Below are 13,666 nucleotides of genomic sequence, written 5' to 3' on the forward strand. Positions count from 1 at the left end.
ACAGATCTGTAAACATTCCGTTTCTGGAAGCCTTAGGCATACGACCACTGCTGCTGCTCTGTCGTTCAATCACATTATTCCCCGTTGACCTTTTAATATTTTATTTTTATCATTAAATCTTTTAGATTAAACGTTTCAGTATGCCTTTTCCTCTACACTCGCCTACTTTCAGGCCCAACGTATTTACATGTTTTAAGAACAAATATTCTCCCGTGGAACAGAAAACAAAGAGTTATTTCTTGATCGAGGTTTTTCAGCAACAAACACACATTCATTTCACTTTGCACTTCATTACGTTAATAAACAGTGAAAACACAGACACACAACAAATACTTTCATTACAGAGGGAGCAGCAGTGTATTAACCCAGCCCACCTGATGACGCCACCGAGGCCGAGTAACACCGGTAGTAACAACAGTAGTAGCAGCAGTAGCTCAGGGTGGGACCAGTTAAGCAAAACAAACCCTTACATCCGAGGGCTTCCTCCAAACGCAACTGACCGGGATCCGGTCAAACTGTTCCAGCCGTAAGTACTTTTTTTCTAATGTTAACAACATGTAAATCTTAATTCATTTTTTAATATGTGTAATTTGGGTGATAGCCTCAAACAGAAACGTACGTTAAAACATTAGTGAAGTAAATCAGTTGTTCAACCCTAGAATACATGTTTTTAAACTGGTCACTACACTTGTGTAACAATTTACTTTTTCAAAAACAGATTTTCCATTTTTAGTTGAGCAGGAAGATGTTTCGTTGGCTTTTAGTCGCTTAAGTGCATTTCTAGACCAAAACGCTGGTTTTTATTTAAATAGCTGCAAGCTCCAAAAATATGTTTCGCATTTACGCGAGTTTAAGCTATTGGCATTGTAAATGACAATGCGTTTTATTTATGTTTCAAAAACCAAAACATAAATTAAAGGCATTGTCATTTACAATGCTAATAGCTCAAACTCGCATAAATGCGAGACATGTTGCACTGCAAATGCTTTTTTTTTTAAAAAATTAGAAGCGTTAGAAAAACTGTCTGCCAGTTACCCCGCTTCCTTGCTGTGATTAGTCCCTACCTGCAGAGGGGGGCGGGGCTCTTCGGACACCAGGTATTCTTCTAGGGCTCGCACACTGAGCAATCGTTTGCTGCTACACAGCGCGTGCGCCGCTTCAATCCGCGGATCCCCGAACATGGTGAGAGGCTCAAGGCCAGTCTGGGTCTTAAAGAGCTACCTGGGAACAGACGAGAGGCAAGTGCGAGGGGTAGAGTGCGTGCAACAAGGCTCAGATGGTCTGAGAATCACAGGCGCTTCAAAAACGTACTTTCTCTGAGGAAGCGCCGCACTCGGAAATGGATGGAATACAGTCTCCTGGCGGGTCAGGGGGTGATGGAAGTTGCGAGCTGGGTTGATTTTGTGGTGTTGAAAACTCTCCACATAAACGAGCCTTCCCCAGGGAGTTTAAAAAAAATGACAATAATAATTGAGTAAATAAACAGGTACCAGGTTCACAAAAAGACATAGGAAAGAGGGTAATATGAAGAATAATAATATAAAATGAGTCTTAAGTCTGCCGCACAGCAGGCGTCCCTGCAGGATCGTGGCTGATATGAAAGCCTCCTCCAAGCGTCTCACCGGACTCTAGTGGGGTCCCTTGCCGTCCTCCTGCCTTCCGGGGAGGCCACCACAGCTCACTGGCCACAGCGGAGCCGAGGATCACTTCTAGCCAGGCAGACTAAACGGCCACCTCTGTACCAGATTGCCTCTGCTCATGCCGAATGTGTTGGCCACTGCACCCCTCTCCGACTGGCACCTCAGTTCCCTTATTACAGCAGCTGTGTGCTTTTTCCCGACCCCTACCAAGCCCTTGCCCTGAGGCTATAGCTGGCTGGGGAGGGTGTGAGTAAGGGAAGGGGCCTCGCCGAGGGCCTTTTGTTGGCACCTCTCCACTGCAGTATCTTTCAGGCCTTGATGGGTTTGTGTGCGTTGGGGAAATATGTTTTCTTAGGCCTCGCTGAGAATCAACTTAGTGCCAGTATCGACAACATTCCCCATCCCCTCCCCCACAGCAATATCCTGGAGAAATAAACAGACAAGACACCTTCTTTGTGGAGAACATTGCTGCAGGTTTATTTGCATAACAAATATGCCAACATGGTGGGTTATCTTACTGGCAATCCCAGGGCAGGCAGCCCCTCGCCGCCTGCCCACCTGATGAGCCAAATTACACCGTGGCCATAGCCAATCAGTGTTTGCCAGATTTGGTGGGAGGATCCTTCCTGTTGACCACCCCATGACTCATGCCCCCAGAAGGAGGCGGAGCGTTCCAGGCAACCTTCGGTTGCTCAGGTCCACAACCGCCCATAGGACCAACGGGGCGCCGCCGCTCCTCCAGGGTCCAACGCGAGGAACTCCCTGGGGATATTTGGCCTTTGCACTCTTGCTTTGCTCGTGCAGAGGGTACCCCATTGTACCTTACAGCCTATGGATCGCCCTGTAACTGTGCCTGCAAAATAATAAGTTAGACAAACTCACCCCCCTACCCCCTGCCTGAACGCCGGCTATACGGTAGGGAGTGAAACGGTGTCAGGGCAGCTGGAAAAGAGGGCGCCCAGTGGGCGGGAGAGGTATATGTACCTCGCACCCTGCCCACTCCTGCCCGGAAGTGACGCGGGCATGCGGTCCCTTATTGTGTCGCAAACACTGGACGGATGCCTCATGTGCCATCATGTGGCACTAAAGGGGGGCAGCCCTCCTAGGAGGGACCCTTCGTGGTCCCTGGGCAGCCCGCATAGTGCCAATATCAGCAACTCTCCTCATCCCCCCCACAACAATATCCTGGAGAAATAGCAGTCACCCCATGCCCCCCCACCAAGTTATGCCTAGTTACCTACACCCTGCTGATTCCAAGGCCTCCCCCAGATTAGGCAAGAACAGGTCCATTCCCACTCTGGACAGGTGGATCCCATCTACATCAAAACACCATATGGACTTAGCATGCAGTAACACATGTTGGATGAAGCCACACCCCTATGTTCGGTGAATTTTTCGCATGGCACTGTTAGCCCTCCTGCGCGAGGTCTCCACGGCTTCCCCTCCTACCCAGGAAAGTCAAGTAATTGCCTCCCAGGTGTATGGCCAAAATTGTTGGGAGGGGAGACAATGCCTGGGACCCCCACTCACAGGACGCCCGGAAGGCCCTCCCCCCAGACCGTTGGTCCTGGCAACTAGAAAAAATTGCTAGGTTGCAAAAACAATTTTGTTGAGCACTGCACACTATTCTATACAACTAATCCAAAATTCTGGCCCGTATGGGGATTAAACCCACAACCGTGGCGTTATAAGCACCATGCTCCAACCAACTGAGCTAACTGGCCAAGGCTTGCACATATTTGCCTAATAACACTGCACCCCAACAAACCTTAGGTGCCTCACAGGTGTACCTATGGTATCTTCACCTTTCGCCTGTACATAAAACACTTTAACCTGTCCTCCGGCCACTCCCCTGGGTGGCAGTTGACGGATGTACCTTTTAACACATTGGGTTTCACCTCGTCCAACCTGCATGATGCGTTCAACTGACAAGCCTGCCCAGAACGCTGGGCCTGCTGCCCCTTCAAAAGAGTGCTTGCAAAGTTGCCTGCCAGGACCCACAAGCCTGACATTTAATCATGCCTTCCATACCTGTTCAACCCTAAAATGGTAAGGGGCACGCTGTCAGCATGAACCAGAGTACCCCTCTCCCGACGGGCCAGGTAAGGGGTGACCAGACACACTGGGCCATACTTGTGTCTCCCATCTGGGTGTAACAGATTACCCTTCAGCCAAGCCTGGTCGGAATGTGCCCTTCTTCCAACCCCTTGTAAGGGAGCACCACACCCGCCTGTCGTCTTAGGCCAAAATTGGGACGCAAGTCCCCTTGTTGGCTGACCGCTCCCAAGGATATTTTGCTTAACTGAAGCAACCTGTATCATGCCGCTGTGGATCAGAGGACACGGAGTAAACCTATGGTCAGTGTACCTGTATCCTCTTAACTATACAAAATGCGCTCTGATAGTAGTCCGTCTTTGTGATCCTAACCCTCTATTCCAACCATATTAGGGTACCAGCACCCTATTGGGAATGGCAAACTCACGCCCCAGCTGACAGGATAGAGCCTATTCGTACTCAATTCTAAAAAGACCTAACCAACACCTCAAACCCTGACAAGAGGAGGCCAGCTAACCTGCCCCCACTCTGTGTAAACAACAACCAGTGCAATAGTCTGGGAAGCTGCCACCCCGAAAACCCTCCCCGGCACCCAGCGGTCATGCAGTCGCTCTTTAGCCTGAAACTAACGACGTTCACATGGGGATGAAGTCAAAGGACCCACCCCTCAGCTCATGCTTGCAACCTGTCCCATGCATCACCCTAGTCAGAGAAGGACTGCAGCGAGCATGTCATCCCCAATTGCCGGCCCAGGTCCCCACCCCTCACGTGAGAAGCCCATGGCCAGACTCCTGTTGCCGCCTACCAGAATGCAGGCCTGCGTGTGGAAAAGCTACTGGAATGGGGCGAACAATCAAGCCGTTTGCCCGCCCCTTCTAAATATGTGAATGCTCAGAGTCCAATAACTTGCCGCCTTTGCTCTTTGTGCTGTAGCCCTCCCAGCACTAGTGGCATTTTTCTAACAACCGGGTGGTTGAACCTGTGGGCCTATTGTAGCTGAAGAGGGAGGTGCCAGGCTGAAAGAATATCCATGGGGTGGGGGGGACCCTACTAAGCACAAATATCCTAGACCTCCCCCTTAGCAAGGTAACAACCCCTCAGCCTCTGAAACTCAAATGAGATCAGCTGGCTGAAGCCATGGCTAAACTTCAAAACAATTGTTTGTGCTCGGACCTGTCAAAAGTAAATGTTAGTCCGTTATAACTGATGTGCAAGATTCAAAAGCCATTGGCTCTTCATGTGTTTGTTCCCTGTCCTCACCGATGTTGTGAAGAAAGCTTGCCAACTGAGATTGACCTGGGCTATTCCAAACCTAACCTGGATGTGTTTGCGCACCTTCACCCCGAGGGATATCCTGGCACTGATTAACAGGTTATTATTGCACCCAACTTGGAGGTACTCATTTTATCTGCTTCAGGAGAGTGAAAGGCTGAGTGGGGCAGCACACTATCTGATGGGATGGCCTTAGTAACAGGTTGCCCCCAAGAACATCAATCTGCCCCCTGCTAAAGGGTTATGTGTGCAAGACCTGTCTCCTTGAGTGCGGGGCTTGCTAAATACCTTCCTGCTAGCATAAAATTCCGGATGCCCTACCAATACCAACGAAAGTATGTGTGTTCCGGTAGCTTATCACCCTTGTAAGCTGGCACCGCAGCCTTCCTCCTAATCCTCTCCAGGGTGAAAGGCTGAGGGGGGCGGCACACTATCTGATGGTATGGCCTTAGTAAATGGTTGCCCCTCAGTACTTTCAATATGCCCCCTGCTTAGGGAGATTGAAACCAAGTATTGATTAACAAGCATGCTCCTCTATTGCAGGAGTCGTCCCCATATGCTGACCCAGGTGTACCTTACGGGGTAAGTATCTTGCCCCGCAAACCAATGTGCCCTTTGCCTGCGTTGCATTACTGAGCACTCCACTTAGTATACATTGAGCGTACCTGTCCTTCCACCGTGGACCAAAAGACATATATACTTTGGTGACTGTCCCCGCTATGATGCATTCCTGCCCAGCATCTGATGCAATTCGGAGCAAAATGGATGTTTTTAGTAATGAAACCTTAAGCCCCACCATGAACCAGGAAATACCTATAAATGTCTCTGAGGTGATGTACTTGGGGATCCCCTGACAGGCCATATGCAAGAGACTTCAGATGCCAAGCCGCCAACTAGGTCAAGACGGACCATCCGCTTTGAAAACAACCCCACAATCTCTTCGCTCCTGGTCCTGAACTGGAACATGTGCATGTGGCTAGAAGTGGAACACCACTCCGCCACAGAACTCTCATTGAGCCCAACAGCAAAAGCTGCCTTGAAATTCACTCTGAAATTTGGTTGCTGGGATTTTGGCCCCAAACCAGCTGAAGCTGAGGTGAAAAGATAAAAATCGCCCTCTGAGAGTTTGTCCCCCAAACAATGTAATTTCCTCTATCCCTGGCCTTCCATAACAGTAACCCTCAGTGGAACTTCCCATGACACTGCAAGCCTGCCTGCTTCCGAGCTTCAGGTTCACTCTCTGCACCCTGCTGAGACACCTGTCCATCTTAGCCTCTAAAACTGCTGTGACAAAACCGGCCCAGCAGATAATTACATCACGCTGGTCTCAACCAGTACAACATGACTGGCTGTGCTTTGCGAGAAATTAAAATGTGAGACAATTAAAACACTTGAGCTCTTTTCAACCCTCAGTGTGCTCCTTTTCACCAAATCGGCTCTTCTGGGAAGCCGCTGCATCCCTGCCTAGCCAACAGGGTGTTGCCATGCCCTGCTGCACAACTTAGCTTGTGCCGGAAGGAGGCACCCAAACCCCCCTCATTGGTACACATGCCTGACTGACGCAGCAGGGCCCTTCCCTCCCTGCACATCTCCCCAGGCAGCACAACTCGGATCAGCTCCCGGGTATCACAGACAGATACCATGCCAGATATATAAAGACACAAATGATCACTTCACTCCCCAATTGCCATAAGAACGAGCTCACATGCCAGCTTAATTATTTCGCTTCAAAAACACTGATTTCCCCCTTAGGACCCGCATGAAATCCAGCCCCATCTTACAAAGAGGACCCCAACCTTAGGGAAGGTTAACCTCATCTTGTGGTGCAGCACCTAGGGGATGTCATGGAGGTGTGAGAAATGGGCGTGCAGGTATATTGCAGGTAACTGGAGGATGTATGTAATATTGCAGGTTTTCTACTTTTTGTCGCAGGGTGAAATATGTTCGTGTCACTCCCTCTGCAGTATTCAATTTCCAATTGTATATCAACATGAGATGTCGATGAATGAATGTGATAGTCATCCTTGTACCTCACAATGTAATCTGATTAAGGGACAGGCGACAGAGGGTGTATTTTATACCATTATAAACCTATGATTTTTAAGTCTATCCTTAGTGTTAATTTTCACTGCCCACATTTGACATCCACGTGGTTGAGGAGCTCTGACATTTGACAACCCCTTAACTTGATCAACAGTCGAATATCTGTTAAAGCATTCTTGAAATCTACTCTATTGCTTTCCCCTGGTCATCGCGTGCCATTGGCGCGGATAGTATTTATTGCAATAGGTTCGGACTAAACTATGCACAGTAAAGAACTTTAATATGGAAAATGTTGCCTAAACACGGATACTATTTCCCATCAGTACGCACTTTCACACATGGAAATACTGCCAGAGATTTCCCCGCCTTAGTGCCTGTTTCACATCTAATAACTAAATACTGGGTAAGGGGACAAAAGAATGACCAGTAAACCTTGGCAAAGGGCCTTCCACTGCGTATGAACTCATGTCATTGCGTTTTAGTGACTGTTGAACCGTTTCAGCTATAACATCTATGACTTTATTTACTTTCTATCTGCAATTCATGCTGGAGATGGGGTATTCTGCGGCAAGTCCATGGTTATACGAAAATTGATCAGTTGGCACAGAGTGAGAGCTTGGGGGATGCTGAACACTGATCCTTAACCGCTGTGTAATTCCCACTTACCATGAACCCCATCTCCCCTGCCCCTGACCGTCCACAGGAGAGCAGGGTTCTACGCACAAAAGAAGGCCTCTCCCCATAGTACCACAGATGGATATGCATTCTGATACAAGTCGTGTCCTGTGACCAGGGCCCTCCTCTCTAGCAAAGTCTCCCCCAGTACACAGAGCCCGTAAAGGGTCTGAGCCACCGAAAATGGGTGTGCTGCCCGTTGGCAGCAAGATAAGGCAGACTGGGTGGATGCAGAGTGCTCAGCTAGCGGCATCCACACTATGAGCAGCCACTCAACCGTGCTCTACCTCAATGTTGAAGTACTGGGTATTTTAAGCCCAGCGGTGCAGGGGAACACACCCTATGACTTCGGGGTTCTTCCTGTTTCAGACCTACAGAAACACAGAGTCTTCTGGGTGAAGTCAAAGATCAGTTTATTGGCTGCAGACCAATTACAGGTATCATAGAAGTACAACAGCGTGTATGTTCTCAGGAGACTGCTGAAAATCACAGAAACGGGCTTCTTCTTAAATACAGAATATCCTGCTTCAGGCATACATTCCTTAGTTTACGATATGGCCATTACATGTATACATTACAAACGAAAAGGCAGAGTCATGATGACCATCCCACATTCCAGTTAAGCCAGCCCGCAATTATTTACACAGCAAGGCTCAGATCCCACATCAGATATCGATAGGCCCCAATAAACATGAGCATCTCCTGTTTGGAAAACAAGCCATAAAGCAGGAACAGTCAGGTGAAAAAGAGATTAGCTGGAGGCTCGTGTAGGATGAAAAGACTTTATGGTGTGTCAAACCCTGATGCTAATCACAGGTGGCCAGAGGACGGGGAACTCGTGGGACCAGTTTGACCTGGGGCGGCGGAGCCAAGCTGCCCAGGTCACAGAAAAGTCAAGGAAAGGCACATGTGCTCTAAAAGGCCCGTATTCGCTTCATGCTATGTAGCCTATGTGAGGGCAACCATAAGATGGCCACCGCTCCAAAATGGAACCCACGTAGTGATGTATAATAGCGTATACACAGTGCATTCATAGCTAAAACGTTACACAAAGCACTTGTACATACCGCATTAACCATTCGCGGTTCACTAATACTGGGATAGACAGGGGTAGGGCCCTGCCTCCTACGCGGTCCCAAATTCTAAAGTACGACAATGTCACCACCACTCCCCCTTGTACACAGACTGACTTCCAGGGGTTTCTAGCCAAATGGAATCCCCGCAAGGCTTTTCGGGTGAATTCCAATCCTCAGTAAAGGTTGATTTCCTCCTAGCTTGCCTGGCATAAGCTGAACTATGCTTACAGAGCACCCATTTCCCTCTGGACAGAAGCAAGCAGGTAGAATTCCTGTGGAGGGATCCTATTCTGCTTACAAATTTGCCATGTAGAGCCGTGGGCATGTGCAACCTACAAAGTCCAATTGTTTTTTCCAGGTTCTTCAAAACGTGGAGGAAGAGCATCAAGAAAGAGAGGACACGAATCAAAGGTAATCCTGGATGGAGCAAGTTAGACACCATTCTGACATTCCTTTTGCCCCTCTTTTGGGCACAGCAGTAGCTATAGGAGACATAATGGGCTGCATGACTGGAAGGCTGACGGAGCTTAAAAGCTCTTGTGTCAATGTATTTAGGAATTATAATACTTGCGGTGCGACAATATTTCCGGTCGTTTCGAATAAACTGACACATGTAAAATGTTGTCCATAATCAAAGTGGACCACCTGCTAGTTTAAACGAACATCAAGAGGTGTGGAGTGATCCATACCTACATGACGCACAGCAATCGCACTCAAAAGAGTTTTCACAAAAGTAATTTTTCTTTTTACTCAACCATTATTAATAAAGTAACATCAATCTTTGGTTTTCAAAAATAAAACACATGAGTTCAACAGGTATTTCTTAAACATACGTAGTAGGTGAAGCGTAATTCATGGTTGAAATATTTCATAAACAGATGCAATTCATTAAACAATGTAATTTCTTAAACTTCAAAATACATCGAATTTTTAACATCCATCCCAATGCATTTCGGGTTGTTAGCCCTTCTTCAGGGGATTCAGTTCGTGTACTTCAATAAACAGTTCCACGTTTGTAACACTACAAAAGATTGAAACAATAATACTTAGTTCACATATACGTTTTTAGGATTTGCACTCTTAACCGAAAGTGTGTTCAAGAGCTGAAAGCCCGGTGTTTTAATAAAAAACAAAAGAAAACGTGTGCCTGTAGAAAGAATATATAATGTGTCGATAGTCGAGTCAACGCAACCTTTAAGGTCCTAAGTGCGGAGAACAACCGAGAGAGGAGAACAGACCCCATATCGAATTGCCCTCATGGTAAACACCACAAGTGTTTGTTTGTCGTACTCACGATCAAGGGTCCAATGAAGTTTCTGTAAACCGTTATCTAAGAGCAACCTTCGACTGTTGAAAAGGTGGGGGAATCTTATTAGTGCGTGAACGACTGTGTGTGAACAGTGACTATCAAGGGAAAGTAATGAAAGCTTACCCTTCCGTGAGCTGAATGTAATCCTATCCGGGTGTCTGTAAGGATAAGGAAAGCTACATTAAGTACGGTACATGTCCGACGCAAAGTCGGTCGGTTAACCAAAATACAGCGGAAGTGGCTTACCGGTCAAAGGTCAAAGAGCGCGAGACGTGGGAATCTCGATGCGTACGTAACAGCAACGCGTCGTCATTGTGAAACGTGAAGGGGCTGTTTTTATAGATGACGTGCATTGTAAAACTTTATTGAGTCCCAGATAGAGACATTGGACACTGAGGATTACAGTGTTCCTTGTCAGATGAGAAGTCGAAAATTGAATCGTGTACTAGTTTCCGGACATGCTCCAAGTGACTTAGTCAGTATCTGTCTACTGAGTCAGATATCTACACATAAGTGTCCTTAGAAAAGAAAGTAATGAAACGAAATAATATGTCTGAGTGAACCCATCCAGTGTGTGAGACGAGTGCAAATCCTTTACAAAACCTCTACAAAATTGTGTAATTGCGGGGAGAGCGTGCGTCTACTGAGAGAACCTGGAGAGCAAAATCTAACATGAATCATAAGAAGCAGGAAAATTCAATATGATCATTAAGCCCCCCCGGGGTCAGAGTACCCAGTTTTTTAATCCAGAATGTTTCTTTTCTTGCTAGAGTATTGTGAATGTCAATGCAAGATGTGGTGCTGATTTTCTCTAAAATGGTGAAACGTAGTTGGGGTATGGTGTGTACTGTGTTTATCCAATGTGTGGCCAGACAGGATTTCAAATTCTTGTTGCGAATTGTACTCTTGTGTTCTATGATCCTCGTTTTTATTTTTCTCGATGTTCTACCTACATACACGAGTCCGCATGGACATCTTATCGCGTATATGACAGTTTCTGTGTTACAGTCAGATGAGTGTCGTAAAGAAATTTTTTCTCCTGTCTGAGGGTGGTTGAAAGTCTGTCCCACCATTACATTTCCACACTGGCCACAGTTGTGGCATTTTTGCATTCCTTTATGTTTGAGTTGTAGGTTAGTAGGTTTGAATTTCAGGATTTCTCTTAGGTTATTCGACCTTGTGTGTGCGAATATCGGCGGGCCTTGAAACAAATTTGTAAAGTCAGGTTCTGCTAGTTTACCCATGATCCCCCACCGGAAAGCACTGTTTGAAACCAATATGGCATAGTTCTATTCTGTTCTCCTCCACCCAAAAGGACATTCAATCATAGTAGAGCATCTCCTTTATTTCATAATCTTTCAGGCTTACCAATAGTAAAACGGTGCTGCAGCGCCACCCGGTGGCCTACATAGCTTGCAGCGCCAATGCTGTGCTCGACCCTTAGGGAAGGAGAACAAACTTGTGGGTTGTTAAACTACTGGAGGACGAATACTGTAGAAAGTGGTGAATCCACCAGCTTGAGGTCTTTTCCCACAATTAACTGCCCTCGAACTGACTCCAATCTGTCGATGAGTCGGGGGACGTATAACTTGCTGGGACAGTTTACCCGCCCGTCCCTCCGCTTCCCCTCCCTAACATTTTAAAGTACTACTACCTGCCCCAATACTCCTGAGGCCCAGGCAACATGCTGCAAAGTGCTCCCTGGGGGTGGTAGCACCAACAACGCAATGCTTGCATTACAGGTGAAGTCAGGGCACACCGCGTGAGTCGCCCCATGTAGCGCATGACCAAGTACTACCCTTTGCTTCCGTGTGAGTCTGCCCGTGTCCCAAATTGCCCCGTGAGCGTGGCACCCATGCCTTTTGTAGATTTGAACACCTAACCTTTGGCGTTGGAGTCAGAGCCCTTAACCACTATCCCACTGCAGGGATCATAAATCCCATTGCCCCGCCGCCCCTATAAAGCTCACCCCAGGTGCCGTCTGAGAGAGCTCCATTTGGACAGGCTCTCCAGTTTCGCCCCTAGCACTACCCGGGGTGTCTCCGTGCCGTCCATCTGGCTGGCCCACAGGGTGGTCTGAGGCTGCCCGCGGCCTACTGCAACATGCTGCTCTCCTGCCCCTCACAAGCCGGGAAGGAACAGGCGTTACTTCCGTGGCCGCAGCCGCCGGCTCTACCTTCCGCAACCAAAAATTAAGGCTTAGTAATCAGTGCTACCTAATGGGGGTTGTGAGTGTGAATACTGCAGGCTCGAACCAGTGCGCCCACTGTGGCCCCAACGAACTGCGCTCAGTGACAGCGGGATTCTCAATGACGTGGACACAAACGGGACCCCCGACCGCCCACACTAACAGAGCAGACAAAGGCCCTACCTGGGCCACACTCAACAGCCACTACTAGGCACCATGCTGTAGTCTCCCCTCCCCCCCTGTGAACCTATTATAATACCTAGAAGAGGGGTGGGGGTATGGACGCCGCAAGGGTAAAGTCGCACGCCCCTTCCCCCAGTGCCGCCTAATGCCACCAGGGCCTCCAGCACTCCTGGAGGCCCAGCCCGCTCACTCACCACGCCCCCAGCGGTCATGGCACCGGAGCGGAATGGCTGACAAAATGAGGTGGCAAAACTGGACCTGGGACCACCATAAGGCTCGCTTTAGCGTTCCCCCGACAACCAACTGAATCTTGACCTGGGGAACAGGGGAGGATACCCCACGAGAAGCTGCTGTCCTCCTCCTTTGTATTATTCCCTTTCTCTGAGAAACCACTAGATAACATTTCCTCTGTCATTAAGCACAAGTATACAGAAAGGGAGGATGTAAGACACTCACATGCACACCCACAAGGTACCACGCTGAAATCTCACACCACTGTGCCATGGTTACCCTCCTTGGTTGTAAACTGACACCTTTTGGCGAGGCCGGGCAATCCATATGTAGTAACGCTCTCCAAGATTCCCCAGCTACTGGTGCACATGCCTCATTTCCAGGACGTGGGCACACTGTACACAGTGCATACATGAAAGCCTTTACTAAGCAATCTCTCAACGCCTAGAGATTGCACAGGCCACTTTGACAAGCCAACTTATAGTGGCCAAGCCTGTGCCTGGATGGCGCTTCTCGATTGACCCCTAAAATACTATTAAATTCCGGTGTGAATATGTTAACCAAATGTAATTGCTTAAGATATACATTCCTAGTGTCCACTTTGTCTGTACTTATACTCTTTATTAAGTATTCTAATGAGATGTAAATGGATGTGGGTGACAAAGGAAGAAGACTGATGAGAGAAGTAACCAGAGGGGCAACACAGATGAGAAAGTGGAACTAGGCACTATACAAATGAGAGAGGTGAGTGAGGAAAAAGCCAAATGAAAGACATGTGAGGCATGAGATGGAGAAGAATGGTACAAGCCACAGGTCAGATGAGGGCTGGCCAAGACATGCACTTGATGGAAAAGCAGAAGACTAGCACAATCTGAATACAGTAGGGTAGCAAGATTAAAAAATAAAATTTTAACTTCTTTTCCCCACTCAAATATTTCTCATAGTAGTATAGTGCGATTACAAGGCACATTAATGTAACTACGCTGACCTGTAA

The 13,666-nt window shown here is 47.8% G+C and overlaps 1 protein-coding gene across 1 annotated transcript in view; it reads left to right on the forward strand.

The window, feature by feature from the left end:
* The first annotated feature begins 443 nt into the window (after positions 1 to 443).
* LOC146833299 (extracellular calcium-sensing receptor-like) overlaps positions 444 to 13,666 on the forward strand; it is a 362,453-nt gene continuing 349,230 nt past the window's right edge. The window contains exon 1 of the mRNA XM_085600062.1: positions 444 to 526. The gene's annotated coding sequence lies outside the window, so the exon portion shown is untranslated. The remainder of the gene's footprint in view (positions 527 to 13,666) is intronic.

Source organism: Triturus cristatus, chromosome 4_2 (assembly GCF_964204655.1).
Source record: "Triturus cristatus chromosome 4_2, aTriCri1.1, whole genome shotgun sequence".
Lineage (NCBI taxonomy): Eukaryota > Metazoa > Chordata > Amphibia > Caudata > Salamandridae > Triturus > Triturus cristatus.